The sequence below is a fragment of the Carlito syrichta genome, unplaced genomic scaffold (genome assembly GCF_000164805.1).
Source record: "Carlito syrichta isolate Samal-C Ts95f unplaced genomic scaffold, Tarsius_syrichta-2.0.1 Scaffold289902, whole genome shotgun sequence".
Classification (NCBI taxonomy): domain Eukaryota; kingdom Metazoa; phylum Chordata; class Mammalia; order Primates; family Tarsiidae; genus Carlito; species Carlito syrichta.
In genome coordinates, this window is record NW_007233998.1 from 1,247 (window position 1) to 23,688 (window position 22,442).

A 22,442-nucleotide genomic window follows, 5' to 3' on the forward strand; every position below is an offset into this window, starting at 1 on the left:
TAGGAATGGAAACAAATATGTAGGTGATGCTTTTAGGAGGTTTTGAAAAGAAAATTCTATTAGACAGGATTTGATTGTTCTCTTTTTTTCTATGACTCTTTTTATATAATTTTGTCAATTGCTTTATTACATAATAGATTCCTTTCTTTCTGTTTCTGCTTTCCCTATAACAGCCTTTCTCTGTCCTTTACTTGTTCCTTCTCCATCATTTCTACTTACTTTCTCACTTATATAACAAAGTCTCTGCCTAGTCCACTTACCGTTAACCCCTTATTTTTGTTTTTCCTTTCTTATCCTACACGATAATACTATACTTAAAAGTGAATAACTTGATGGAAGATTGACTATGGTACAAAAAAATTACTAAAGAAAATAATTGATATGCTTATTTCTACAGGACTAACAAAATCAATGACATGTACATTGTTGAGATGAATATCTCATGTGTTCAGTATGTACAATTGATCTTTAAAAAACCCTTTTATTGTGAAATATGAAATATGCAAAAGTGAAAAACACAAATGTAAAATAATTGTTATAAATAAAAACACACAAATGTAAAAGAATTGTTATAAATAAATGCTTACATAATCACTACTCAAGTAAGAAAACAAGAATATTTTACTAATTTTTGAACTCTGTATAGATGGAGTTATATGCAATATAATATATATTCTTATCTGGCTTATTTTATCTGACATAATGCTTGAGATAGTCATCCATACTGTAACATAAAGCCGTAGCTCATCCATTTTTTCATTGCTGTATGGAATGCAATGGTATCACTATGTCCACAAGCAATCTATTCATTCAACCATAGGCTGTTTCCAGTTTGGATCTGCTATATGTAATGTGATGAGCATTATTCTGCATTCTTTCTAATACATCCATTTCTTCAGATCTGTTGGGTAAAAATCTTAAAGTGAAATCACTGGATTATTGGGTATGTGTACTCAGGGACTGTGGGCAAGTGAAGCCAGGCCAGACAGACCAGCTCTCATGGCCCCTGGTCTGAGGAACTGACTGTAGCAGGCTGGGGTGACGTGATTTCCAGGCAACCAATGGAATGCTCAGGTGAGGGTGGCAGCAGCTTTGCTGTGGCCCTGCTACTGAGGAGGACAGGGTTGCTTTCTTTGGAAGCCGCCCTAAACAGGCAGCTGGGAGGCATGGGCTTCATTCATACCTCAGCTTCACAGTAGACTGCAGCGGCAGTGGTTGTAGGAAGTGGAATTTGTCCTCAGGGTGTATAAAAATATGTAGTCAACCCTCTCATCAAGGAGACAGGATGTAGTCAGTCATCTTGAAGTCCCTCCAGCTTTATTCAAGAGGTCAATTTTAACCTCCTCTTTTGAGTTGGTCTTAGATTTTTCCTCTGTAAAAAAAAAATTTTAATATTGAAATTGCTTAGGAAAAGAACTGTTAAAACTCAAGACATTTTTACAAAAAAAAAGTAAATGTGTGACGCAACTTATAAGATAGGAAGACATACAATAAAGTTATATTAATTAAAATAGTGCTTGTTCAATGGAAAAAATAGATGGGGAAACAGACCAAGTATTTGGGGGGACCTGGAATACTATATATATTTGAGTCAGGGTCTCATTCTGTTTCCCAGGTGGAAGTGCAGTGGCACAATCATGACTAATCACAGCCTCAACTTCCTGGACTCAGGCGATCCTTCTACCTCAGCCACCTGAATAGCTGGGACTACAGGCATGCACCACCACATGTGGCTAATTTATTTATCCATTTTAGTAGAGATGAGGTCTCATTGTCTTGCCTAGACTGGTCTCTAACTCATGGGCTCAAGTGATCCTCTGCCTTGGCTTCTCAAAGTGCTGGGATTCCAGGTGTGAACCACCACATCCAACCTGGAATACTACAAAGATTGCATCATAAATTTGTGAAGAAGATCATCTGTTTGTCTACACAAAGTAGAACCGGGTCTAGTTGACTATTTCTCAGCATATATACACAAAACCTTTAGAAGACTAAAGCTAAATGTGTCCCTCAAAATATTTTGACTTGGTGAGAAAATCCTGAGCTGGAAGGACTCTAACTCCAATTAGAAATAGTCTTCTATATATATGATTTTATCTTTTCTTTGAATTGATGTTGAATCAAACATCAGTCACTGAGTTTCTCCTTTTGGGAGTAACAGGCATCCAAGAACTGCAGCCTTTTCTCTTTGTGGTTTTCCTTACCATCTACTTTGCCAATGTGGCTGGAAAATGGAGTCATCCTGATGGTTGTCATCTTTGCTGCTGGACTCCATTTACCTATGTATTTCTTCCTGGGAAACCTGTCATGCCTAGATATCTGCTACTCCACGGTAACACTGCCAAAAATGCTAGAAAATTTCCTTTCTACAAATAAAGCAGTTTCTTTCTTGGGATGCATAAGCCAGCTTCATTTCTTCCACTTCCCGGGCAGCACAGAGACCATGTTGTTGGCTGTGATGGCGTTTGACCGCTTTATGGCTATTTGCAAACCACTTCGTTACACTGCCATCGTGACTCCTCAGCTCTGTATCCAGATGGCTATCATAGTATGGATCACTGGCTTTTTTCATGCCCTACTACACTCCATAATGACCTCTCGCTTGAACTTCTATAGTTCCAACCATATCCATCACTTCTTGTGATGTTAAACCATTGTTAAAGCTAACCTGTGGGAACACTGAGCTCAATCAGTGACTGCTCAATACCATCACAGGGACCATTCCCATGAGTTCTTTCTTTGTGACTCTTCTCTCCTGTTTCTACATTATCACCTTTCTCTTCTTCAAGATCTGTTCTTGCAGCATGCTTCACAAAGCACTGTCCACTTGTGCCTCCCACTTCATGGTAGTTACTCTTCTCTATGCCCCTGTTCTCTTCACCTACATTCATCCTGCTTCAGGAAACTCCATGGACTTTGATCAGATCATTGCTACCATGTACACTGTGATCTCTTCTGTATTAAAACCACTAATGTATACTTTGAGGAACAAAGAAGTGAAGCGGACTTTGGGTAGGAAGACTGACAATGCTACACAGTCAGATACAAATATTTTCTTTAAAAAAGAATGGCAGAAAACAATGCATTTTATATAAACAAACCGATGTGCAGAACAATGAATATATTGGATATCTGTTCCTGTCAGTACATAGGGTTTCCTTCTTTTGTTTTTAACATGCATGGTACATGCCACTCTGTGAATACACCATGCTTGATAAATCAGTCTTGGACATCTATGTTATTTCCAGTCTTAGATTGCAATGCATAATCTTGTACACATATCATCTCATGTATGTGCAAACCTGGTGTAGGGTAAATTACCAGTAATGGAAATGTTAGGTCAAAGAATACAGCCTGGGCAACATAGCAATACAACCCCCGAAAAATGTTAGCAGGTTGTGGTGATACACTCCTACAGTCCCAGCTACTTGAAAAACTGAGACGGGAGAATCACTAGAACCCAGAAGGTTGAGGCTGAAGCGAGCTGTGAACATGCCACTGCACTTCACCTGGGTGAGACCTCGTATCAAAAAAACAAACAGAAAACTGTCAGGGGAGTGAGGGTGGGATTGGCAGTTGAAAGGAACTGCCAGGGGTGAGAGGAGCACACCTTATCAACAAGGGTAACTATATAACAAACATTTGTATGCCTAAACCTAAATTGTACCCCACATCTTCAAAATAAAGGAAAACAACTAAACAAAGATTAGCACAGACATAAAGACCGATGGAACAGAATGGAGAGCCCAAAAATAAAACCACATATATACTGCCAACTGATCTTTGACAAGGTCACTGAGAACACATGATGGGTAAAGAATAGTCTCCTTGATAGATGGTGTTGATAAACTGGATAGCCACATACAGAAGAATAAAATAAGATCCCATTTCACACCATGTACTAAATCAATTCAAAATGAATTAAAGCCTTAAACATAAGACTTATAACTCTAAACTTCTAAAAGAAACAATAGGGAGAAAACTTTTTGGCATTGGTACTGACAATGCTTTTTTTTATATATATATTTAGCACCAAAAACAGGAAAAACAAAATCAAAAATAGACAAACAGGACCATACCAAACTAAAAAGCTTCTGCACTGCAAAGGAAACAATCAACAGAGTGAAAAGCCATCCTATGAAGTGGGGGAAAAAAAAAATTTCAGACCCTATATCTGATAAGGGGCTAATACCCAAAATATATAAGAATCTTTTGCAACTTATTAACACACACACACACACACACACACACACACACACACTAACATATACAAAACCTCCAATTTAAAATTGGGCAAAGAACTGGAAGACACTTAAAGGGCAAAAAGATCCATGAAAAGGTGCTCAACATCACTAGTCATTAGGAAAATGAAAATTAACCATAATGAGATATCAACTCACACCTGTTAGCAAATGTAGGTGAGAATGTGGAGGAGAAATTTAAACCCTTATGTGTTGAAAGTAGAAAGTGCAGCCACTATGCAAAACCGTATGGAATTTCTTAAAAGATTAAAAATAAAACTGTACACATAGTTAAAAAATTGAAATCAGGACCTTGAAGAAATTTGGGCACTACTGTGGTTATTCTGGCATTTTTCACAATAGCCAAAATATGAAAACAATTCAAATATCATTGGCAGATGAATGAACAAAGTAATGTTTCATATATACCTGCAATGGACTATTATTCAGCCTTTAAAAAGAAGGTGATCTTGCCACTTATGATAATATGGATGAACCTAGAGGACATCGTGCTGACTGAAAGAAGATAGTCACAAAAGATCAAATACTGCATGACACATACGGGATATAAAATATACAGTCTCATAGAAACAGAAGATAGTGGTTGTCGGGGACTGGGAAGAGGGGGAAATGAGGAATTGCTTCTCAGTGAGTATAAAGTTTCTCTTTTGTGAGATGAATAAGATTTAGAGACCTGTACCATATATTATCTGTAATTAGTAATATGATACTGTACACCCTTAAATACATTAAGAAGACTTTAGGGACCTCATGGTAAGTGTTTTCAGAAAAACAAAAGCAAAAAAGAAAAAAATAGCAGCCGGGCTCGGTGGCTCAGCCGGTCATCCCGCGCCTTTGGGAGGCTGAGGTGAGTGGATGGCCTGAGCCCACGGGTTCGAGACCCGCCTGGGCAGCGAGACCTCATCTCTACAATAAATAAAAAAAAATCAGCCGGGCGTGGGTAGCGCATGCCCGGAATTCCGGCTCCTCGGAAGGCTGAGGCGGAAGGATCGCCAGAGCCCAGCAGGTCGAGGCTGCGGTGGCCGGGAGCGGCCACTGCACTCCAGTCTGGGCGACCGAGTGAGACTCTGACTCAAAAAAATAAATAAATAAATAAATAAAGGAAAGAAAAAATAGCAATAAAGAATTCAAGGAAATTTCTGGAGATGATGGATATGTTTACTACCCAGATTATGGTGAATATATCATAAATGTATATGCTTATCCAAACTCATCAAGATGTATACATTAAATGTGTGCAATGTTTAGCATATCAAACATACTTCAATAAAGTTAAAAATATTTTTCATCTAGTTGAAAGTGTTTGCAAGGCATGCCCGACAGATTTATAAGGAACTCCATGTCTAGCATAGAGGGCCTAGAAAGGTCCTTAAGATTTTTAGAAGTTACTCTAGGCTTCCCCATTATCTTTCTGAGGTCTCAACAAAGGGTATTACAGCCACATCCTTGAGATCTGTACCTAAAAGCCACACTTTACTGATAGCACCCAGAAATTTTATTTTTGTCCCCAAACCATTTCTTTCTTTGAGAACCTTCTGTCATCTAAAGTATTTAGGATTAATACACAGTTTCATTTTTTGAGGCTGAGCAGTCCTGGAAACTTATTTTTCCTCTAAATTCCGATGGAAAAGTAATTAGTTTTTTAAAAGTGCATCTTATTTCTCCCTTATTTTGTAATAGTTCATTAAAATCATATGTTGGAACTTTCACTATTTGATATTTAATTTTATATATCTACTTCACTGAACTGGAGGTATCCAGACATTATTTGGTCAAGTATTTTTCTGGGTGTGTCTGTGAGGATGTTTTTTGATGAGACTAACATTTGAATCTATATACTGAATAAAGCAGACTGCCCTCCCTAATGTGGGTGGCCCTAGTTCAACCAATAGTCTGTTGGCTCTGTTTCTCTGAAAAACCCTGGCTAATAAAATCAGTCTTTCTAGTAATCTCCTTAGCAAAATCCTTGGGTTCAGTAACTATCCTTTCTATCTTCTCTATTACTATAAATAAGTGTACATCTCTCTTGAATGTCAGGCCAATAATTAAATTTCTGCATAAATTAACTATGGATGTGCTGGGACTGTTAAAGAAGGAAAGAAGTTAAACCCAAAGGATTTGCAAATATTAACTAGCACTGCCAGTGGGAGTATCATGGGATTGAATTTTGAGTGTGCTTGATCAAGGGACTAGAACACTAAACGATTTTTTTTTTAAAAGCCATTAACTTGAGGACATTAAATTTTTGGCATGGACCCTTGGGCCTTAAACACATTTGCTGCTAGTGTGGCTCTTGGAAGTCACACTGGACTGTGATAATCAAGAGTAAACTGATCCAGTTGCCCTGACAGATGGCATAGGAAAAAAATAGACTCAGGAGAGTGGGGGTATTTGATAGACATATTATGTAAGACCAGAAAATCCACCAAAATATTATGTTCTATGAAAGAACTCAGAGGACAGGCACCATTCACCAAGGTCATCAGAATACTCTGGCAGAGAAGTTTTGGAATTATAAGAAGTTCAGTGGTGACACTTTGTAGACCGGTGTTAGTGGTTTTAGAGGTAATCACAGATCTTGGATGTTAATAGTGATGGAGAAGAAAGATCTCTAAAGCAATGAAGGATAGATGGTAGAATTGAACCACCACAAGCTAGTAGTTTACAATTGCTGTAAACGTCAGTGAGGTTAAAAGGGCAGCCAAGGGGTCTGGACACCCAAGGAGTCATGGAGATGGTTAATAGAACATGGTGTTCCCAAAGGTAAAATTAGGGAATTGTCAACTAGACTGTTGTTTAAGAACTAAAATAAAAGGAAAACAATAGAGAAACAAGAGGCTGAGTGTGGTCACCCCAACAAAATTTCATAATTTCCTGCTCGATTCACTGATGTAAGCTAATTTCTAGCCAATAACTTATTGCCTAAAAATTTAGTCATGTCTCCAGGAAGAAGTAAACTTCAACATCATAGCAAGTATTTATTCAAAGGACATCTCTAGTTATTCCCCCAAAGAAAACTAATACTGTTTATGCGAGTGATTGTACACTTGAAAAGGGAGACTGCCCAGATATTTCAGGTCATATAACTGAGTTGACACTGATACTCCACGAATCAAAGGGTTATCATGGCCCACCTGTTAGGGTAGGCATGCAGAGGCCAAGTAATAAATGAGATCATGGCTAAAGTCTGGCTTACATTGGGTCACCCAACACTGTGGCCACATCCAATAGTGTTTCCCCAGTCACTAAGTATAAATTGGGATTGAAGCCAGGTGCAATGGCTCACGTCTGTAATCCAAGCACTTTGGGAGATGGAGACAAAAGGATTGCCTGAGCCTAGGGGTTCAAAATTAACCTGGGCAAGCTGCTGAGACTGCATCCCTAAAATACATTTTTTAAAAATAGCTGCATGTGGTGGCATGCATCTATAGTCCCAGCTACTCAGGAGTCTGAGGCGGAAGGATCACCTGAACCCAGCAGGTTGAGGCCACAGTAGCTGTGAGCGTGCCACTAAATTCCAGTCTGAGCAACAGAGTGAGACGATGACTCAATCATAAACAAACAGGTATTGATTACTTGGCAGTGAGAGAATACTTACATCAGTCCTTGACCTATGGGAAATAAACTTTTATACTGAGGAAGACCAAGTAGAAGTTTGAAACTGTTCCCATCTGGTCAGGAAATCAAACTAAAAATAAAGTCCCATCTTAGAAAGGATAGCCAAGGAAGTTCAAACCTGTAATTTCAGCACTTTGGGAGTGTGAGGTGCAAGGATGCTTCAAACCTGTAATTTCGGCACTTTGGGAGTGTGAGGTACAAGCATTACTTGAGGCCAAGATTTTGACACAAGCCTAGGCAACATAGCGAGACCCCCCATCTCTACAAAGAATTTTTAAAATTAGCTAGATATGGTTCCACATGCTTGTAGTCACAGCTACCCAGGAACCTAAGGCATGAAGATCACTTGAGCACAGGAGGTCAAGGCTGCAGTGAGCTATGATTATGCCACTGCACTCCAACCTGGATGACAGAACAAGACCCTGCCTTCAAAAAAAAGGAAAAAAAAGGAAAAAAGGAAAAGAAAATAAAGGATAGCCAAGATTAATACCCCCTTAAATATCTAAAGACTGAAATGCCACTTGCAGAAATCAGATAAACCCTGAATTATAACTACAGATTGTCCCAAATTCAACCAACTAGTAGCCTTGATCACAGCTATCATGCCAGACATACTATCACTTCTAGAAAAAATTAATGGGGTTTCGGGTCAATAGTTTATAGACATTGATTTGGCAAATGCATTCTTGTTTTTTAGGATAATTTTATCCCAAAGAGTGAATGGTTCAGCCTATTAAGATGTTATAAGGTTTCTTCTGACCTATAGGTATATTTTTTGCTAGGTAAAAAGAAAAAACATCACTTTTGCTGCATTCTATTGGTCAAGTAAGTCACTGGGCCAGCCCAGATTCAAGGAGGAAAGAACCCCACAGGGCATCAGTACTGGAAGGCATAGCTCATTGAGCATTCATATTTCTGGACTAGCTACCACATTGACTTGAGACTCATTGTGATACTCCAGTATGAAGATTTATGTTTTTTCTTTTTACCTAGCAAAAACTATACCTATATGGTGCATTCTATGTGTCAGACACTATTTAAGTACATTACGCATATTATGTCACTTAACCATCAAAGCGACCTTTATCCTTATTTTACAGATGAGAAAAATGTAGGTACAGAGATGTTAAGTAACTTGCCCAAAGTTTTGAGACCGTGATGGGTAACGATGGACTATAAACACAGGAAGTAAAACTGCAGAACCTTTTTCTAAACTAGCACACTGTGCTATCTCAGCAGTTATATTTTCGGATATAGCCCATTCTCCCTGTTCTGCTCATCTGGATCTCCTTCCTATCAGATATAGTGGAATGTTCACAATCTATTTTCCATATCTTTTATATTATCTTTCATATGCTTAATCTGTTTATTGTCCAGAACTACATTTTGATTTTTTTTTTACCTCAGATCAAACTTTTACTTTACCTGTTTTTCTCTTTAGCTTTCTTCAATCAGCAACTTGATACATTCAATACATTTTTAATTTCTTTTTCTTAAAACTTTTGGTCATTTAAAAAAATTTTTATTTTAAAGATGCCGAGACCTCATCTCTATGATAAATCAAAAACTAGCCAGGCATGGTAGTGTGCGCCTGTAGTTCTGGCTACTTGGAAGGCTGAGGCGGAAGGATCGTCGGAGCCCAGCAGGTCAAGGCTGCAGTGGCTGGGACTGGCCACTGGACTCCAGTCTGGGCAACAGAGTGAGACTCCAACTCAAAAAATAAAAATAAATAAAAATAAATAAAGATGCAGAGGACAATTCAGGATCAGCTACATACATGGTCCTTGTACAAGTAAAGTTTGGACCTCCCTTTGGTCCACACTTCATCTATTTTGAGATCAGGTACCTTTACTGTTGTTATGTACCCACCTCCCCCACCCTTGGCAGTGTCCTGCTACTGTGAATCCCTTTTTTACAGCGTTATGATTAATGTTGAGGGTCTGCTTATGAGTGAGAACATGTGGTACTAAGTTATTTGTTTCTGTGATAGATCACTGAGTATGCTAGACACCAAATACATCCATGGTGCTGCAAAGTTTATGATTTTGTCCTTCTTTATGGCTTTGTAATATTCCATTATGTATATATACCAGTCTTTTTTATCCATTATGTATATATACCAGTGCACTTTCAATGGGCAGCATAGTTGGTTCCATGTTTTTGATATTGTGTTGCAATAAACATGCATGCACAGATATCTTTTTTGGATAATAATTTGAATTCCTTCAGGTATATTCCCAGAAGAGATTGCTGGGTATATGGAACATCGATGTTTCGATGTTTTAGAAATCACCACACTGTTTTTCACAGCGGTTGTACTAATTTACACTCACAACAGTTCAGAAATGTTCTCTTTTCTCCACATCCTTTCCAGCATCTGTTGTTTTTTGAGTTATTAATCATGACCATCCAGACTGGAGCTAGGTGGTATCTTAGTGTGGTTTTGATTTGCATTTCTTTGATGATTGGTGAGGCTGAGCATTTTTCACATATCTGTTAACTGCTCATATGTCTTCTTTGGAAAAGTGTCTATTTATATCTTTTGCCCACTTTTTAATGGAGCTGTTTGCTTTTTTCCTTTCAACACATTTTAATTCCTTGTAAAACCTAAATGTTAGGTCTTTGTCAGATGTACAATTGGAAAATATTTTTCTCCATTCTGTAGGCTGTCTCCCAGCTCTTGATGGCTTATTTTGCTTTGCAGAAGTTTTTCAGTTTGATGAGGTCCCACTTGTCTATATTATCTCTTGAAATCACACACATATATCAACCCCCAAATCAAAGGAAAACCAACAAACAAACATCAAAAAAAAAAACCTTATAAGAGCCTCATGACCGGTATAAATTCTCACATCTTAATAATCAGTCTAAATGTGAATGACTAAATGCACCAATGAAAAGACAAATCACTCATAAGCAGACCCTGAACATTTACCATAATACTGTAAGAAAGAGATTGGCAGTAACAGGATACTGCTGGGGTTGGGGGGACACATAACATCATTAAGGGTACCTGATCTCAAACTAGGCAAAGTGGAGACCAAAGGGAGGCCCAAACTTTACCTGTATGATGTCCACTTGCATACCTAATTCGGGATTGCCACCCTACATCTTTAAATATATTGTCTATATATTATATGTCTCTATATTTATTTATATATATATTATATATATAATATATTTATGTATAATATATATTTAAGAAAAAAGAAAAGACATAGAATGGCAAACTGGATTTAAAACAAAAACAAAAACACTTCCAACAATATGCTGCCTCTGGAAAACACATTTCACTAAAAATTACAATCTACAGGTTGTTTTCTTTTTTTCTTCTTCTTCTTCTTCTCCTTTTTTTGAAATTTAAAGATATGGGGTACAATTCAGAATTAGGAATACAAGTGGTCATGATACAAGTAAAGTTTGGGTCCCCCTTTGGTCCCCAATTTGCCTGATTGGAGATCAAGTACTCTTATTGATGTTGTGTATCCCCCCCTACCTTCCCTAGTAGTATCCCACTACTGACAATTCTTTTCTTATAGTATTATGGTAAATGTTCAGGGTCCACTTATTACTGAGAACATGTGGTACTTAGTTCTTTGTTTCTGTGATAGATCACTGAGTATGATAGATGCTAAATCCATCAAAGTTGTTGTGAAGTCCATATATTTGTCCTTCTATATGGCTGCATAATATTCCACTGTGTATATATACCACATTTTTTTTAACCAGTCCTATTTTGATGAGCAGTATGGTTGGTTCCATGTTTTTGTTATTGTGAGTAGAGCTGCAACAAACATGCATGTGCAGGTACCATTTTTTAAAATGATTTGAGTTCCTCTGGATATATTCCCAAAAGGGGAATTGCTGGGTCATATGGAAGGTCAATATCTAGTTCTTTAGAAATCACCACACTGTCTTCCAAAAAGGTTGCTCTAACTTGCATTCCCACAAGCAGTGTGGAAGCATTCCTTTTTCTTCACATCTTTGCCAGAGTCCCACTCCAACTGGGTTCAGGGTTTCCCGAAGGAGGAAACGGCATCAGCGTTGAAGGAAACACTTGGACAACTGACTCTGGTGTTAGAAGAACAGATGCTGTTTATTGAGAGTTAACAGTGAGCTTATATACCCTTTTACAGGAAAGTAATTTTACAAAAAATTCTTAGAATTAAACACTATCAGTAACTTTAAGACAAAAACAGAGCAAATAGTTCATGCATGATGTTCTCCAAAAAACTATTGACCCGAAACCCCATTAATTTTTTCTAGAAGTGATAGTATGTCTGGCATGATAGCTGTGATCAAGGCTACTAGTTGGTTGAATTTGGGACAATCTGTAGTTATAATTCAGGGTTTATCTGATTTCTGCAAGTGGCATTTCAGTCTTTAGATATTTAAGGGGGTATTAATCTTGGCTATCCTTTATTTTCTTTTGAATATTTCAAATTGTGAATGGGATTGTGCTTTTTATTTGGTTCTCTAACAGCTTATTGTTGGTGTATAAGAATGCGACTGTCTTCTGCACATTACTTTTGTACCCCAAGACTTTGCAAATGTCCTTTATCAGTGCAAATGGGTTTTTGACAGATTCACTTGGATTTTCAAAGTATAGTATCATATTATCAACAAAGAGGGATAACTTAGTTTCATCTTTTCCTATTTGGATACCTCTGATTTCCTTCTCTTGTCTTATTGCCCTAGCTAGGACTCCCAACACAATGTTGAACAAGAAGGGTGAAAGTGGGCAGCCTTGCCTTGTTCTGGTTTTCAGGGAAATGTGACAAACTGTTTCTAAAACTTATATCAAAGAATAAATGTTCACAAATAGATAATCTTGCAAAAGGAAATTAATGATTGAATCAATTCTAAAAAGTAATAAAACTATAACGAAGTGAAATATTAATTTAAAAAACAAGTTACGTCAATAGACGTATGTATCTATATCAACACAGCACAAGATGAGACAAATAAATCAATGGAAGCTCTCATGGTGCAAGAATATAACACACAAGGAGAATGCATGTGCAGATGCTACTGTTGTCTAACTGAGTTTCTAGCCAACACCTAGCTTTGGTTTGCCAGTCATGTGAATGAACCATTGTGAACATTCCTCTCAGCTGAGTTTTCAGATGTCTATAACCACAGCTGGCATCTGCCTGTAACTACATAAGAGACCCTAAGCAAGAATTACCCAATTGAATTTAATCAAATCGCAAACACTAGAGAGAAAATAATACATTATTAGTTTAAGTCACTAAGTTTTATGGTCGTTTGTTATGCAGCAACAGACCACTAGAATGGAAACACGATGCTTAAGGAGCATTGTGAATAATTCCATCACAGTACCTCATCTTGAACACACTGTTATGAGTTCCAAGTTCCTGCTGAGATCACTCTATTCACAAAATTTTAATATTACCTAAATACTTAGGTGATAACAGTTTTTCTGTATGTTTGTCTCTAAAGAAAAAATTCGACATTAGATATTAATTAAATTCAATTTCAAGATAATTAAGGAGGCTCTACTATAGCTGAGGCACTGTGCCACATGGTGGTGTTAACACAACATAAACTAGATTTAAATCATTGTTTCAAAGAGATAGAACTATAATGAAGAATATTAAAAGAACTGGAAAGGGTATAAATGTCAATAGATTACTGCCAATAAAGTAAAGAAATAGCTCCTAATCTTACAACACAAATCTCAATCTAATTTAATTTTAACTTGAGTGGGAAATTATCAGATAGTAGATAGTGTATATGTGTGTGTGTTGTGTGTGTGCGCGTGTGCATATAAACATATATGTTTTTTAATTCAAGTTTGTAGTCAACAGTTTGTCCTGTAACCAACTTTCAATTATTATAAAAAGAAACTCTTATACCTTGAAAACCAAACCCAATTAAAAGAGTTAACTTTCACACATTTCACTATTACAAAATATATCTTTATCAGTGCCTAACAGTTTACAGGTATGTTTTTTTCAATCAAAAAAGTCACCATGAAACCTAGTGCAAAAGTTTTCCATGTAAGCTATCATCTCAACTCAACACTCCAAATAATTGTCCATGTATGTCATTATTATGAACTAAGAGTAGCATACAAATGTTTAATAAAAACCTTTCATTCCAGACATGCCTCTGTCTTTCTGCATGTAGAGAGAAATCCTTCCTGATTAAGTAATGAAATAATAAAGACCCAGTCTACCCTTTCCAGTGCTAAGATCAGAAACAGTAAAGTGAAAGAATATTTGCTCAACATGAGGAAGACTTCTAAAAAGCTTTCATTTCTTAAATTCTTACATATGGTGTCCCAAAGATACATGAGGTTCTATAACTGGACAGTTCGAGGAAAAGATAAATGACAATCTGCTAAGAAGTGAAAAAAATGAATCTCTAATTTTGACAAGATGTTGGCCAGATGATCTCTAAAATTTCTTCCCACTCTAAGATTCTGAATATGTAATGAATCTAGATTAGAAGCATGGGAAGTGTGCAACCCAAGTTACCACTGCTTTGCAGTGATTAAACAAACTGAATAAAGGAGTTAACCCCTTATTATTTGGTTTTTCTAAATATAAAATGCAAATAACAGTGCTTTTCAATAATTAGATTCAATGGACACAAACAAAATGAAATTCAAAGTAATTAAGTATGATCCTTAAGTCAACAATTACTCCAAAATAAAATGGTTTTGGTCCCAGGGTATTTACAAAGAGTCCCAAATACTCACAGCATCCAGGAACTTTTCTGCTCATGCCATGAAATCTATATAGCTTAGCCTCCAGTGGCCAAATAATAACTGTAATGGCCTTATTTTTCCTCTCCACAGACCAGATATTACTGAAATGTGGCTGACTCACAAAGATCTGAACCTTCCGCTAAGTGGTAGCTGACACACTGACAGCCGTTCCCCAAGTTTAGAGTGGAAATTCCTGAGTATGCACAGGTGAGTTTCCTTAAATTCTATAAAGTAAGATTATATTAAATGATGGGGGAAAAAATGAATTACAGAGTTTGAATAGGTGGGATAAAACCAGGCATTGATGCTTAGCTCAGAAAAAAGTTATCAATTGTGGATTTTTTAAAATAAAAATTAGAAATCCAGAAAAAGGACTTTACTTTCCTTATATTTCAGAAACATTTTGTAGAATGTAATTTCTATCTCCCCAGCATTGTATTCTTTTGTGCAACTGTCAAAGAAGAAAATTGGGCTATGAGATGGCACCATTTGATATTCCTTACATTGCTATTATTTATTAACCCCAAGTGGCTTATACTCTTATCTTCCTTATCAAAAATTCACAGATAACTTATTTTAATATAGGAGACAAATTTTAAAAACTGAGGATATATCAAAATATTATAGCATCAGCAAAATAACCAATTTTCCCAAGTTCACAAAATAAAAAATAAATAAAGACCCCATGGAGAAAGATTGTTAGAGTGTAAAGAATGAAAGAATATGCAATAGTACATTTCCTTGTCATTCCAGACCTGCCTCAGACAATGACCAGGAAGGTCATTTTTACTCCAGAGCTCACTAAGATTAAAGCAGCCCCAACAACATTTTACTTTTTTTCAAAAAGTCATATAATTTGCATGAAATATACACTTTACTTTTGTTAACTTAGTCACTCTACTGAGCAACAGAGCACCAGAACTTACTCCTCCTAACTATAACTTTGTACTGGCCAACCTCTCCCATCTCCCCCTCTGTCCTACTCTCCCTATCTTCTGGTACCAGTTTTCTGCTCTCTACTTTTATAAGATAAATTTATTTTAGATTCCACATATGGAGGAGATCATATGGTATTTGTCTTTCTGTGTCTGGCTTATTTTACTTAACATAATATACCACAGATTCATTCATGTTTTCGCAGATGACGGAATTTTATTTTTTAAAACAGACTTTTTCTTTATCCATTCATTCATGTGCATTTAGGTTGATTTTCTATCTTGGTTATTGTGACTAATGTTGCAATAAACATGGGTGTGCAGACATCTTTCGACATATTGTTCCATTTCCTTTGAATAGATACCCAGTAGTGGGAGTGTGAGACGGTCTTTAACTTTTGAATAGACTGAGATCTTCTAAAAACAGAGAAAAATTTCCAACCAATAATCCTTTTAAAGTTTGCTCATTTATTTTTCTGCTTCAATTCATGATATCAAAAATCAATGTGGCAAGCAATGATTAAGTATATCGGAATTAAATATATACTTATATGCTATAATACAATAAAGTTATTTTCACATAGATTAATATGTCGATAATAACTATGTATTTAAAAGAGAAATATGGGAACATATAGAAAGACATAAAGTAAATAAAAACAGCACAGATTTCCACTGCACATATGACTACTGAATTAATTAATGTCAATAATACTATGAATTAATGGAAAGACAAATATAGAAACTTTGAAGTAAATCAAAAATATTTCTACTTACATGGAATGGAGTTCATACTCTTTGGGTTATATGACAGAAAAATTAGCTGCATTATCCTAGACACATAGAAATGGAAGATTCTAGAGTCCCCAGAAAGCTCACCCAGTGAATTACAGTTGCAATACAAAATGTCTGAGTGAGTAAATGTGCCATAATAATCTCTAGAAGCATAAAGTGTCATATTCAATGTCTGTAATTAATATTTGTACATACACACTATAAAGTTGAAATGATTTTCACAAGTCGAGATTTAGTAGGTACTGGGGACGATTTCTTCAGGGCCAGCTGTCCTCCGTCAATCTCAGACTATACAATTCACATTGTTACTAAGTACTAGATGACAGACTACAGAAGCATTCACCATCCTCACCGACATAGTCTATTCTAGGCACATCTCTGGATTTAGCGTGGAGGAACAAAAAGGGAATTCAGTTTTCTATGTGTCTCTGGAGGTAAGGATAAGAAACCTTTAAACCATCCATTAATAATTATGGTTGTCATGTGCTGTTTTTCCTCAGATTCTTCTTACCATTCTTACTCATATGCATTTACATACAGTTTGTATAGTGTATCATACTTTTCTCTAAACCAAAATAATAACCATTATCTTATTTCATGAACAAATACTTCATAACCATAATTGCCAATACCACCTGAATTGCCATTATGCAAATAATTAATTCAACAATCCTCAGTTTAAACATTAGAAGAGTTTTACTACTGTAATACTTCTCAATGAACGTGTTTTTCTTAATATCCATTATTCATATGATTTCATTAAATGCTTAACATAAAATTAATTGATTTAAAGTACAGACCATTTTGAGTCTCATATTGAATAAGTTACTGTTCTTCAAAAGGTACACACAAATTTGATAATCCTAGATGACTGTGCAAGAGCATGTCTTGCTTCATACTTAACAGCTCAGAGTATTTTATTTTTAAATTTTTGCTAATTTGATTGGTACAGAAATTGAATCTCATTGTTACTTTAAATTTTATTTAATGAAAGGTAGAATAAATTATTTTTGTGTGCTTATTAGCATTTTTATTTCATTTTTTAAAAATGCAACAGGAAAAGTCTGACCTTTTGCCATTTTTAAAATAAAAAATTATAATTTTCCTAATGAGTTTATGTATTTATGGTGAAGCAATGACTTGTTGTATATAATAATTGTTTTTCAAAGGAATGCTTAGAAAAAAAGAAAAAAAATTAGGAAGTTGTTCCACATATATAATACAAAATTACAAAATTTCAACAACAAAACTAGGTAGTAGTGATATAAAAATGTGTATCAAAAGATTATTGGGAAGAAATAGGTACCTCAAAAACTTCTACAAAAATGTGTTTTGGTGTGTGCATGTGAATTGAATGAAGATTTATGTGTACATAAAAATTGGATGCTGTTCATATCCTATTAATTAAATTATATATTTTTCCTCAACTGGGATGTATGACATTAAAATATATAATTTGCTTTATCCAATTCTCTTGATGACTGATCAAAGTCATTTAAAATTTCTCAGTATAATTACTAGTATATAAAGCTGCTTCACACTTACTATAACAGACTTGTGGTCCTATCTTCATGCCTTATCTTCACTGAGTAAATGAATTAGATTCTTTTAAAAAATGTATTTTTAGGAGTTTCCATCTTGCATGGCAGCCAGCATCACTCTTAGAAATCAAAAAGGAATATGGCTAATTTCACTACAATGAGTGGATTTCTTCTCATGGGGTTTTCTGACGAGCCTAAACTAGAAATCTTATCTGCAGCTCTTTTTTTAGTCTTATACTTAGTGGCTTTAACTAGCAAATTCTCATTATCATTGCAACTTCCATGGACCATAGTCTCTACTCACCTACGTATTTCTTCCTGAAACATCTCTCTTTTTTGGATCTGTGTTATATTTCTGTAACTGTACCAAGATTCATTTGTAATTCCTTCATGCATAATGGCTATATTTCCCTCTAGGAATGCATATTGCTGTATTTTGCATTCACTCTCTGTGATTCTGCCGAGATGGCCATGATCACAGTAATGTCCTATGACCTCTATGTGGCCATCTGCCTCCCATTTTACTATGAAATCATCATGGATGTCAGTGCCTGTGTTCATGGAGCCTTGGCCATCTAGATCAGTGGAGTCATCTATGGAATCAAGCACACAGCTGCCACTTTCTCCATCCACTTTTGTTGTACCAACATCATTTACCAGTTCTTCTGTGATGTCCCTCAGGTCCTGAAACTCTCTTGTTCTAATGAATATGTCAGTGAGCTTGGAGTCACTGGCTTCCTGTCCTTGGTGGCATTTCTTTGCTTCATCTTCATTGAACTCTCCTATACACACATATTCTCTCCTGTGCTAAGAATACGCTGAGGGCAGAGCCAAGGCCTCTAGTACTTGCTTGCCGCACCTATCTGTTGTCATATTATTTATCTCTACTGGCGTCTTTGAGTTTCTGAAGCCACATTCTGAGTCTCCAACTGCATTAGGTCTTTTGCTCGCTGTTTTTTATAATGTTCTGCCCCCAACTCTCAATCCAGTAATCTATTGCCTGAGAAAAAAAGCCATGCAGGCAGCTCTAAAAAAGATTTTTAAAAGAAGAAAAGTCTAAACCTGTTGAGTCACATCCACTAATTCCCGTTTGAGAGATAAATCCAAATATATTGGAAGAAAATGTAATAAAGCCAATCAACAGGTTAAAGCTAAAACTTATTACAGTGGAAGTCATACATGGAGAAGTAGTCATATATACTTTATGAGCAACAAAAACACTGAACATAGATTTATATACAGATTACTCTACCAAATAATGGAGTCAAATATCACCCCACAAAGATAGGTGCAGGAAAAATGAGATTGGCTCATTTCTATCAGCGTAATGGAAAATTCAGTCAATTTGAAATTCCTTTCTCATTTTTTTCCTGAATTACACTAGAATTTGAAATATTATATGCTATTCACCACTGGCTATTTAGGGCTCCACTAAGGTTTGATTAACCTACCAGGGCTTCAATGAGGAATATGTACTAGTCACCCTGGAAAATCTCATCATTTGTCTGCCCTCTTTACATGCAATGGATTACTTTGCCATTTATATGAATGGAATGTTTAACTAAAACTACAATCTGATAGTGCTCAGAAAATGAATTAAAGAAGAAATGCAAACAAAATTAAAAGAATATCATGTCAGGAAAAAAGTCACATTTGATAAATAGACAAAAAATTGAATATAATGCACAGTGACTAATAATTAAACAGCAAAAAACAAACCTAAAAAGGCAGAATCAATGTACTGAAAAGTCCAAAACTTTCCCACGAATGAAAATGAATAAATTTGTTTAAATGGAGAAAAGATTATTAATCACAAAAGATAGAAAGGAGATATCTAAATGTTATCTAGTAATAGTTCTAGAAAGATCTATTGATCTATTTGTCCATGCTTTGAGGGACTGTATTAAAGGCAATATTCAGAGAAATAACTTCTAAAGGATTTCCAGAATTGACAAAGACATAGATATTCAGGTCTTAAAAGCACAAAAATATTGGCCAGTATAAGTAAAATAAATCATGAGTTAGGACTATAATCAGCTTGATATTCTAGAAGCTTTAGTATTTTACTATTCACATTTGATTCTGTAATCCATTAGATAGTAATTTCTGTGAATAGAGTGAGTCACTACTCATTTTACTCATCAATATCAAACTGAGTCAGCATCATTAATCAAGAAACAATATATTTTCCCAAAAAAACTGTAGTGGTGTGGTGCCTGTGCTATAAATTGACTATGTACGTTTGACAATCCCTACCTGTTCAATCCATCTATATGGTCATGCTTTCAATATCAAGCCCTATTAATTACTGTGGTTATATAGTAGTTTTTTTAAAAATACATCTGGTAGTATAAGTTTTCTAACTCTGTACTTCTAGGTTCCCTGGGGTACTCTGGGCGTTTTTATATTCATATAAGTTTTAGAATCATTTTTGTAGCTTCAAAAAAAACCCTGTCAAACTTTTTATTTGTATTTCACTGAATCTGTAAATGAAATAATGAAGAACTATCTTCTTTAAAAGATTGAGGGCTTGGGGCAAGATGGCAACAGAACCGGTTGGAGTGTGTGAGTCTCTGCATAGGTAAGTGTGCATAAAGACTAATCTGCATGTGTAAGTGGGTGAACGAATGCCCAACTGAGGGGAGACACAGGATCAAGTGCCCAAAGTCCCCCTGCAGAAGCAGCTGCAATTTGCCACTGCTCTGAATTCAGCACCCACTACATACAGAAGGTTCTGCCATTTCCAGGGCACCTCTCTGAAAAAGGCAGCAGAGATCAGCAGTCTCTTGATACCTGGTACCCAGCTCACACCACCAACTGTGACAATAGCTGGGCACTGACAACAGGGATCACAGAGAAGTAGTGGAAAGAGGATCTGAAGCTGAACCCTGCCAGAGGTTAAGACATCGGTGAATGCCATTTTGATGCAATTTTCTCTGTCCCAAGCCAGCGAGGACTTTCTCTAGCTCCCCCAGTTTGGGCAGCCTGCATCCAGTGATCTCTGTACCCCTCAGGGATCACCATTGTTTGCCCAGAGAGGATACTTCAAGTGTACCATATCAAAGAGACAGAACCCCCACCCACCCCACTGGATCAAGCAGAGACATGTGTAGTTGGAGTGAGAGACTTAGCAGTGGCCAAGTTGGGGTGAGTCCTGGAGTCACTCCCCCTCCCCCAGCAGTCCATGGGGCATCTGATCCATGTGGAAAACAGCCTGATGGGCCTGTGGGTTGAAAGCAGAGGGGAGGGGCTAGAGACCCCTGTGGGTTGAAAGCAGAGGGGAGGGGCTAGAGGCCCACACCCTACCGCAGGCAAAAGCAGCTGCACAGGGAACAGGCCAGTTAAAAAAAGAAGAAGAAGAAAAAAAGAAAAGGAACTGAAGTTCCAGAAACAGCCATGGAGAAGAGTTATTTTTCTCCACTCTCTCTACACATAGCTTTCTGTGAGGGTCTTCTGATTTAACCTGCCCTTATTTCTCCCTCTTATTGTGTGTGTATGAGTTTATTTGAAGGAGAGTGCATCTTTGATTGTTGTTGTTGTTGTTTGGTTGGCTGGTTTTGTTTTCTTGGTTTCTTTAACTGCTTATCTGTTCATTTGTGTGCCTGTCTGTTTTCCTTCTTCTCCTTCTTTTTCTCCATCTCCTTTTCATGTCCCTTCTGCCTTTCTCCATTCTTTTCCTTCTTTTTATCTCTTTATGGTCTCAGGGAGCATACATACACCCCCACAGCACGGACATATTGTAAGGTGGTGGGAAGTGGGTCCCAGGGGGTCTACACAGCAGTCAGTGGATACTGTAATCAGCAGATAGCTACTGAACCACAGATCCCCCCATTACACCTTAATGAACTCTCAAAATGCAAAAAGACAGCACAGCTCCCCACTCCCAGTCCAGCTTCAAAATTGAACAAATCCGGAGGATCTACATAAGGAGGCATATGGGATTGAGTAAACAGAAGTGAAAGCTATCCCCCCAACCCCAAGCAATGGAATTAAAGAGGGAGGAAAAGGGTGGAAGGGAAATGATCAAAAATGAAGAAGAACCAAAGGAAGAACACAGGTATCCTCCAGACCCCTGAGAAGACAGCATCTGAGAATACAGACTTTGGAATTCAAACAATGAAGAGCCCCAAGAACAACTGGTCTCAAACAACAAACCCATATATCAAGATATTATACAGAATGACTAGAAATGAGGAGAAACAAGAGGAAAGAATGAAGGAGTTGATAACTGACATGATGGCAATAAAGAATACAGTAAATGAAATAAACAACAAACTGACAAGCATGAAAAACAGAATCACCCAAGCAGAAGAAAGAATTTCAGAGTTTGAGGATGAAAATATGGAAATAACCCAAACTGTTACAAACATAGAAAGGAAACTTAAAAAGATGGTACAAAGCCTCCAAGAGATGTGCAATTATATCAAGAGGCCAGACTTATACCTGATTGGCGTTTCTGAGGCTTATAGGAAAGAAAGGGAAGGAAACTGAAGGCCCAGAAACAGGAGATAGAGACCACCCTGGAACAAACATTCCATGAAGTTACCCAAGAAAA

General features: G+C 36.7%; 1 pseudogene; it reads left to right on the forward strand.

Annotated features, from left to right (window-relative positions):
* The first annotated feature begins 2,112 nt into the window (after positions 1 to 2,112).
* LOC103256531 lies at positions 2,113 to 3,095 on the forward strand (annotated as a pseudogene).
* The last annotated feature ends 19,347 nt before the right edge of the window (positions 3,096 to 22,442 follow it).